The following is a 7,203-nucleotide window of genomic DNA, read 5'->3' as shown; positions in this document are numbered from 1 at the left end:
ATCTTAAAAAGACTTGGGGTGTCTTGAATGATCTTTTAGGTAATAGAAGGAAGAAGCCTTTGTCTGATTCTTTTGTCATTAATGGTTCTATTGTTTCCGATTCACAGCAAATTGCTGATGGTTTAAATGATTACTTTGTTAATGTTGGCCCTAATTTAGCTAGTAATATTCCTTCAACTCCCACAAAATTCAATGATTTTCTCAATTCAGTTCCATCACCTATGCACTCTCTTTTCTTATCTCCAACTGATGTTGAGGAAGTCGTTGATATTTGTTCTTCATTTAAAGCTGGTACTAGCAGTGGCTTTGATGACGTTAAACCAGACATTGTCAAGATTGTTATTGATTTAATTAAAATACCCTTATGTCATGTTTTTAATTTGTCTATCAGCTCAGGTATTGTACCAGATGAACTTAAAATTGCACGTGTCGTTCCCATTTACAAATCTGGTGATGCTACTTTATGTAACAATTATCGTCCTATATCTGTTTTACCTGTGTTTTCCAAAATTTTTGAAAGTATTATTCATAAAAGATTGTATAAATTTCTGGAATGTCATAATTTGCTTCATAATTGTCAATTTGGTTTCCGAAAAAAGCTCTCCTCTTACATGGCACTCATTACCGCCTATGATAAGATTGCTACAGACCTTGATAAAAGATTACATACAATGGGCATCTTCTTGGAACACTCGAAGGCCTTCGATACGATTGATCATCACATTCTTCTTGATAAACTTCATCATTATGGTATCAGAGGAAGTGCCTTCGAGTGGTCAAGAGTTACCTTACCAATAGAACTCAGTATGTTTGTTTAGATGAATGTCACTCATCATATCGTAATATAACATGTGGTGTGCCCCAGGGTTCAGTCTTAGGCCCTTTACTTTTCATCATTTTCCTAAATGACATTGCTTTTTCTTCTCTTGTGCTTCCCCATCTATCTTATTGTAATTTAATTTGCGCAGATTCAAATAACACCAATCTCCACTCAATCCATCTAAAACAAAAAAGAATTATGAGGATCTGCTCAAATTCTCACTGGCTCGAGCACACCCCACCTTTATTTAAGAATTTTAATACTCTGACCATTTATGACATCCACAAATTGACCCTTTGTTCATTTATGCACAACTATGCTTCCAATAACCTTCCTGTTAATTTTGCCGATTATTTCATTCAAAACAGGTCCTTTCACAGCTACCCCACCCGCATATCCTCATTTTATCGTCCGTATAATTTCAACACTGATTTAGCAAGAAATACAATTAGAAGACAAGGTCCTCTGATTTGGAATACAATTTTACATGAGTTAAAGAATGCCAAATCACTGTATGTATTTTAAAGAAAATATAAGTCATATCTGTTGTCATATTATCAGTAACTTAATTGGTTTGTTTATTTTATACCTGTAACTTATAGTTAATTTGAATTTTGCTATATGCCATCATCACTGCCTTCACCATAGTGTTTAGTTGCACATGTCCTGTCCGGTCCTGTTATGCACTTACCCAGTCCTGTTCCGTGTTTGTAGTTGTCATGTTTTTAGTAGTTATTTAAGGTAGTAATCTATAATTATCATCATTTGCAACTTCTAGGGTGACCATACATTTCGAGCCTTGCTGTTTTTGGTCTCCCCACCAATGTTTTCTTTCATTATTTGGTTTGTATAATATTGTATGGTGAAAATAAACTGAAACTGAAACTGAAACAGTGAAAAATACCCCAAAACTCGGTCAGTGGAGCTCCGCTCGTACATGTCAATAGCGTCATTATCGATTGGATTAGTCGTCCGTAGCGGTCAATTCGGTCGCTCATTGGATTAATATTATCAGGTGGTAATAAATTTGCATTGGACAATAGATTACTATATGGTCGAATCCAACCAAAAGTGTCCACGGGCCAAAAATTAAAGTCCAAAATAAAAATGTCTCCACAATTTTTTCCTTTTGCCCATTGATTGATGACATATTGGCCTTATAGGAACCAAAAGTGCCATTACTAATCTTGAAAAATAAATCCAGGACGTGTGATAGTAAATGTGATATCAAAACCCAATGTTACCTACGAATACCACTAGGATGCTTTCACTATCGCAATACGAATCAACCTAAAACAAATGGAATATTCCCATTAACGCTTTTTTTGTGTAATGTAGACCACAGGGTGTCAGGAAAATGCTAGCTCAACCAGAAAATATTTGTTTTTATTTTTATAACGCGATCAATATGATCTTAGTCAATTTATGCTAGTTTATTTTTGAAAATGAAGTTTAGGTCAGTTTCTGTATTTTATTTATCAAATGAGTATGAATCAATTTACACATTGTATAAGAACGAGTAGGATATATGTTTTCAAGAATATTAGGAATTATACGCATACACCTAACGCTTTATACAATGAAAAGGTGAAGAAACCCGTGTATTCGTAGGTAACATGAGCGATTTAACAATATCTAAATTGAGTTTAGAGGTTTAAATTTTGCTATTATGGTAATGAATTAACAAAATGGTAGTTTTTAGATCTCTTTCAGATGGTACGTCCAAATGAATATATGCTATTACCTTAGATCAAAATATTTTTGATGCTTTTAGCAAGATTTTGACCACTTCATTTTGATATACAAGTAGTTAATCAGCAATTTTACATAATAATTAATTGTTGAATGAATCCGTATATGGGTAATAATAGTGTCCTGGGGTACCGCTTAAAGTTTTGACAATTAATTTCCATTGGTAGGGACACTTCATTACACATGTCATGTATTATGCTGTATTCGTAAGTAACATTTCAGTATTTGTAGGTAAGAATTAGACTTTTGGTGGATATCGCAATCAAAACTTCATTTTATAAAGCACGTTGAATGTATTATTTTCTTTATGTGCGTTTATTGATACTTTAGACCCTATCATGTATTAATAATGTCGGTTCACAGCGGTTGAAAGAGGATTGAAGTAAGAAACAAAGGCACTAAAGTGACTTTAATTTGCTTAATTGCACACAAATCGCTTAAAACCGTTATTGCAGACTTGTGAAGTCCATCTTGGAGTCAGTTACGTCTTGTGGCCTTTCGTTTGAGGGCAACTACAATTAGCTTTATACCAGGGTCCATCACTGTGTTGTCTAGATCATGAGACAATGATAACAGTCGTTTTTCCATGGTATTCGTAGGTAACCTTAGTGAAAACGTCAAAAGTTACCTTCGAATAAATCAATTTGGACACAAATTACTCAGAAACCAGAAGGTCGGTAAACATTTAAAATGAAGCACACATGACAGTTCACAAATCCGTATTTATCCCCTTCTAATCTTCTTTGAATCTGATTTTTCTTTCAAATGAGCAGACCGTCGTCTATTTCAGTACATATTTTTCAACAATTAAGCCGTATTCACTTTTGCATGGTGGGCATGTATGTGAATTCGCAACTTTCATTGACATATGATTTGATAGCAAACATACAGGCCTTCGTTATGTACCAATATGGGCATTGGGATGAATGGCGGTGTTTCACAATACTGTCATGATGTCAAATTGTATTCGTAGGTAACATTCGGTTACCGAAATTTACCTACGAATACTTGCTTTTATTGTTGACATCTCAGAAATATTTAAACGCAGGCTATTGAAACTTGGTAGAAATAAAGAGTGTATTACCCTGCACCTATTGCTTAACTATTGTTTACTATTCTCTCACTTTGTGGAAATGACACAGCTTTTAACATGTATTCGGAGGTAATGCATATATTTTACCAAACCTACCTTTGTGCCATTTAGAATTTCTGGCAGCTAAACACAATAATAGAGATGTCCGAATGCAATGCATGTCAGTATTGGACGTATCAAAGCTTGTATCAATTGCGCATTTATTAGTGATTTCCATTTTTAAAGATATATCTAGTGCTATGAAAAATTGTATTCGTAGGTAATGTAAAAAATACCACTCAAAAAATGATCACAAAAATTCATCATTATGTACAAATATGTGAAAAATTGAACAGGCAATCTTTGAATACACACCTTTCGGGAAATCAATTTAGATTCAATCCAATGACTTCTTTTCATAACTGATTTAGATGTTTTTAAAAATACTTTAAGAAATATTTTGAAAAAATGGGTAAAAATAGCATGTTTTGGGGTCTCTGTGTCTAAGTTTTTTCACAGAAGGTGGTATTATTAGGCATGGCGCGAAGCGTATGATCCAGGCGAATAAACACAATACAAAAACGAATGCCAATTGATCAAAACTTTTAAGTTATGGCCCTGAACATGCCGTGTACACTTTTCGTTGGATTCGACCATATAATGGTTTAGTACTACATATATCGGTTTAATCTTCAATAAGCGGGTTTATGGCTGGAAAGGTCACGATGAATTTGCCGTGGACGAAACTGCACTATGAAGGGTCCATATCTTATTTCTCCCGTTTATCTACGATGTAAATAAAAATGTTTAGGTTTTAAACACTTATTTAAACACTTCAATATATTTACTTTGTATATTAAGAAAGAATATTAAACATATGGACATGTTTACTTTAAGAACTAAACGCCCTCTTTATGAACTAAATATATATTTGAACACAGGCTCTTTATCTCTTGAAATTAAACTGAAATTGTATTTTTGTAACTGCAGTTGTGTAAAGAAGTACGACGTAGCTCTTAGTGATTTGATGAAAGTCCAGTTTAGTGATTAGGGTACAAACCATGCACTAACCCTCTGTTCACTCACACACCCTTACACAGTGTCATCGCCCCGATATCTTCATGGCAGAAATCGCCATGGTAGGGTGAATCCACCGCCACGCATAACCATTTTGTTCCGACATGTTTAATAGTATAATGGGCCGAAGGACATCTGACTAAGGCCACTGACAATAGCAAGGTGGCTGACTTCGCTGTGTGTGTGTGTGTGTTATAGCATGGCCGCTATAAGTCACTGCTTCGATTGACCTATACACTGCGCTATATAGTAGTGCTCGGTGTTCGGCACATATAAAAACTTTGAATTATTGTCAATTTTTGAGTTCAAGACGCAAGCTTCTATTTCAATACGTGAGCTAACGACTATCATATCTGTTCAACACGTATGTTCAAGTGCAAGGAACCACATCTGGTTTCTTTATACGAAATCATTTACGGGAGATATTCATCATTTTCTACCCGGTATCCAAAGATTTTCGTCTGAATATCAAAATCATGCATAGGACATTCACGTGTATCGATCCCGGGTATTGATTTTAGTATCTCTTGTGTACCAAGTAATTAATAGCCAGGCGATGTCGGTGAGCCCTACACACATGGTTCACCAGACTCTTCACCACAGATCATGAGACTGCCCCCTCCTCTCTGATCACGTTGTCTCGGACCCACAAAACTTCCTATACATTATACGCACTTCATTCTGACTCTGCTGTCACATTCGTGCCTCGAGCATTTCCAGCATGGCTGTGCCTCTGGAACAAGTTTCCCATCACCGTCCGTGGTCAAGAAGATATCAACACCTTCAAGAACCTTCTTAAAGGGGAATATTTGAATGTCATCTTTAAGATCAGACAGCAAACCAGGTCACGGCTAGACGGTTGTTTCACCTTGAAGGCATGAATAGACTTTCAAATACAGGATAATTTTACCCTAGGCCAACCAATATGCATGAATCAGTAGGACAACAACTGGTATCTACTGGTCAGTTTATATTCTTATATCCACATCTGTTATTATTTTTATATGGGCCTTTAAGACCCATTATAGTCCATTAGCCTGGGGTTGGTCGGTATCATATATGGGGAATAATGCTTATAGTGCTTTTTGGTATCCGCCCCTAGAGTTGTAAAATAAAATTATGTGATATAGCATTGCAGCAGTAGTAGGACCGCCAATTGCCTCTTTTAACACACAAGTAGCCATATCGTAGCTCCCACAAAGTGTGCTGAGGCTTGTGGATCAACGTCTAGAGGTTGTGGCTGTGGGTAGCGCACTATAAATCACTGCTCTTTTTTTATAACCGTTAGAGAATAGTTAATGTGGTGTCAATATATGACCAGCTTTAAGGGGTCAAATAACTAATTTCTGCCTTTATGTAACACATTGAAACCATTGAAACCTTCCTTCATATTAAAATCCAAGATGGCTGCCAAACTACCACATAAAGATTTAAGCTCCTAAAGAAGTTTGGAAAGAGTGAATTTGCTGCCTATGACAAATTTTAAGGGACCAAAGATTTCATTAGTCTTCACCTGAAACATTGAAGCCTCCTTTTATATTGTGACATAATTTTTCCTTTATATTTCTACTTACATTGACAGATGTGTTGTTTCATAAACCAGACTTCAGCAAGTCAATACAAGAAAAGATTCCTTTCTTCACAACATAATGTAATCTGACGTGTTTACACTAATTGAGACGCTGGAATCTTGCAGCCAGGATTAAAGCAATGATCCAGTTTTTGTAAGATGAATAAATTGTCTTTCATGTTCGTCCTTGAGCGGGGATTTCATTTTCTTCGGAAGGGGGGCGGTCATGAATATGTCGGTGACCGTAGTCAATTGTTTATGACCCCCCTATCGCGGGTTAATTTTTTTGCGACCCTTCCTTCTCCCCTATCTCGGGATGAATATTTTTCATTCTTGGAAGTCTCTCCTCGGCTGGTTACAATAATGTAGCGCTGAGGAGTATTTAAAATCAGAAGTAAGGCGCAGAGCGCACACATATTTTGTAGGTTTAAAAATTAACAATTAAGATCATTAGTGTTAAGAAAATTTTGCATTATATAACTAACGATTGCACCCATTATTTTGATTCTAAGTTAAAAGATATTTACACGATTGTAAAGTACTTGAATTAGTACTTTGTTATTTGTTACGCAATGTCAAATTTTTAATAAAACGACGTGTCTCGTCGGTTCATTCACATAGTGTTCATAACAATGTTCATACAGCGTATGGGATGGTCATAACACGTAAACGGACCGACCTCAGTCATGATCGACGGGGTGACATGCATTGGCGACTTAGGCAATGGAATTAAATAGCGATTTTTTGCCTCATTTGTTCGGCTTAAAATTAAAAAGGGGATATTTCTGAGAGTGAAAACTAATAACATTTTGTAGAAAAGAAATATAAATCTATTTCTTATGGAAATTATACAATATGACAACAAAGGTTTAATAACATTAATATCTGCTTTTAGCACAATAGAAACAGTCA

Source organism: Amphiura filiformis, chromosome 18 (genome assembly GCF_039555335.1).
Source record: "Amphiura filiformis chromosome 18, Afil_fr2py, whole genome shotgun sequence".
NCBI classification, from domain to species: domain Eukaryota; kingdom Metazoa; phylum Echinodermata; class Ophiuroidea; order Amphilepidida; family Amphiuridae; genus Amphiura; species Amphiura filiformis.
This window is presented reverse-complemented; position numbering follows the sequence as displayed.